Source organism: Rhinopithecus roxellana, chromosome 16, assembly GCF_007565055.1.
Source record: "Rhinopithecus roxellana isolate Shanxi Qingling chromosome 16, ASM756505v1, whole genome shotgun sequence".
Lineage (NCBI taxonomy): Eukaryota > Metazoa > Chordata > Mammalia > Primates > Cercopithecidae > Rhinopithecus > Rhinopithecus roxellana.
The window spans coordinates 65786458-65788938 of NC_044564.1; the positions used below are offsets into that span (position 1 = coordinate 65786458).

At 51.8% G+C, this 2481-nt stretch overlaps 1 pseudogene; it reads left to right on the forward strand.

Moving 5' to 3' along the window:
• Positions 1 to 413: 413 nt before the first annotated feature.
• On the forward strand, positions 414 to 2144 carry LOC104655273 (annotated as a pseudogene).
• The last annotated feature ends 337 nt before the right edge of the window (positions 2145 to 2481 follow it).

Here is a 2481-nt window from a genome sequence, read left to right on the forward strand (position 1 = left end):
AGACTGGCAGAGGAACCCAACCAACACCCAGTATCATAAGAAGTCATCATTCTTATTTTCAGGTATTTCTAAACTTGATTCCTTCTATCATATGATGCCACTAGTGAAATTGAAAATTTTCCAGTTGTTAATTGGAAGCTATTTTAAATATTTGAGCTAGAGAAAGAAATGAAGAGAATACTATTCTAAACAATGAAGTTGGCATTCTAAACTTGCAGAGAAGAAAGCTGAGGTACTTAGTAATTATAACAACTTGGGTTCTAGTTACTGAGTATCATAAAGGTGGTTTGAACTGAGAAGGCAACTTGCCCGCTTACTAATTTCTCTCTCTCTTTCTTAGTAATAAAAACCTTGTTGGGAGGAAGTGGCGCTGTCCATCCGCGCAGCTCTAGTCGGCTCCTTAACATGGAGCCATGGGAGGCCTTGGGAAGAAGAAGTATGAACGAGGCTCAGCCACCAACTACATCACCCAGAACAAAGCCTGTAAGAAGCTCCAGCTAAGCCTGGCTGACTTTAGGCGGCTGTGCATTCTGAAGGGCATTTATCCCCATGAACCCAAACACAAGAAGAAGGTTAACAAGGGTTCTACATTGGCCCGAACTTTTTACCTTATCAAAGACATCAGGTTTCTCCTCCATGAAGCCATCATCAACAAGTTCCGAGAATACAAGGTGTTAGTCCGGGAGGTCCAGAAGGCCTATGGGAAAAGCAAGTGGAAACACTGTAGACCATCTAAAGGACAATAAGCCCAACTACAAACTTGACCACATCATCAAGGAATGGTACCCCACGTTCATCGATGCCCTGTGGGACCTGAATAACGCCTTCTCCCTGTGCTTCCTCTTTTCCACCTTCCCACAGACTGGCAAGGGCCATGTACAGACCACTCACCATGGAGTTCATGCACTACATCATTGCTGCTCGTGCCCTGCCACAAGGTCTTTCTGTCCATCAAAGGCATTCACTACCAGGTCAAGGTCCTGGGACAGCACCACTTATGCCTTCTCCCATGACCACCCAGCAGACATGGACTACAGGGTCATGGCCACCTTCACCAAGTTCTAGGCTACCCTGCTGGGCTTCGTCAACTTCTGCCTCTGCCAGTGATTCAACCTCCACCACCCACTAAAGCTCAAGGGTCAGGCCCAAAGAGAGGCAAAGGCCATTGAGGGCACCCATGCGTTGGACTCCAATAGCTCCATGGAGAAATTGGCAGCCCTCAGTGCCAGCCTGGTCTGCATGGTGGTGCCTGCCACAGAGGAGAAGCCCAAGGTGGATGAGTTTCCCACCGATGGGGAGACGTCAGCACAGAAGAAGACCGCAGGAAGGAGCTGGAGGCACAGGAGAAGCACAAGAAGCTTTCTGAGAGCCTAAAGTTCTTCCTGAACCTAGAGGTGCCCCGTGAGGCCCTGGCCTTCGTCATCAGGAGTTTTTTGGGGGAAGTGTCCTGGGACAAGTCTTTGTGCATTGGGGCCACCTATGACGTCACGAACTCTCACATCACCCACCAGATTTTCGACCGGCCTGGGCAGCAGACCTCCATCATTGGCAGGTGCTACCTGCAGCCCTAGTGGGTGTTTGACTTGGTAAACGCTAGGCTTCTCCTCCCCGTGGCAGAGTACTTCCCTGGGGTGCAGCCAGCCCCACACCTTTCACCTTTTGTGACCGAGAAGGAAGGAGATTACATCCCACCTGAAAAGCTGAGGCTGCTGGCTTTGCAGCGGGGAGGGGACCCAGGAATCCTGAATGCGTCGGAAGAGAAGGAGGAAGAGGAAGACGACAACAAAGGTGATAGTGATGAAGGGGGAGAAAAGGAAGAGGAGGAGGAGGAGGAGGAAGATGCAGAGGCTGGTTCAAAAAAAGGAGGAAGAGGCCCACCTGGCAGCCCTGGAGGAGCAGAGGATAAAGGGGAAGACAGGCACCTTGAAGTTGGAGGATGAGCAGCGGCTAGCCCAGGAGGAGGAGAGGGAAGCCAAATGCCTGGCCATTATGATGATGAAGAAGCGGGAGAAGTACCTGTACCAGAAGATCATGTTTGGCAAGAGGTGAAAAACCAAGAAGCCAACAAGCTGGTGGAGAAGCGGAAAGCCCACGATGAGGTGGTGAGGTCTGAGAAGAAGGCCAAGAAGCCAAGGCTGGAGTGAGTGCCAGTGGCCCCTCACAGGACAAAGGCCAGCTCCTAGCAGCTGGACGTGGCAGAGGCGGGCCAGAGGACCTAAGTGTGATGGACACAGTCGCTCTTCTCCTCCTCCTTTCTCCAGCCAGTGATACACTCACTGTAAAAAGAGGACCCCTCATGCTCTCTGGCGGGGCTGGTGGACAGCCCTGGCCTCCTTTGGATGGAGCTGCCCTGCCGGTGCCTAGGCAGAGAAGAGGTCTCTATGCCCAGACTGATTCTGTGCTCCTAGGAGCCAGTGATAGGAGGGGCAGGGACCCACCCAGCCCCTTACCTGCTGCCTCCATTCACCCTGGCTTTCCACA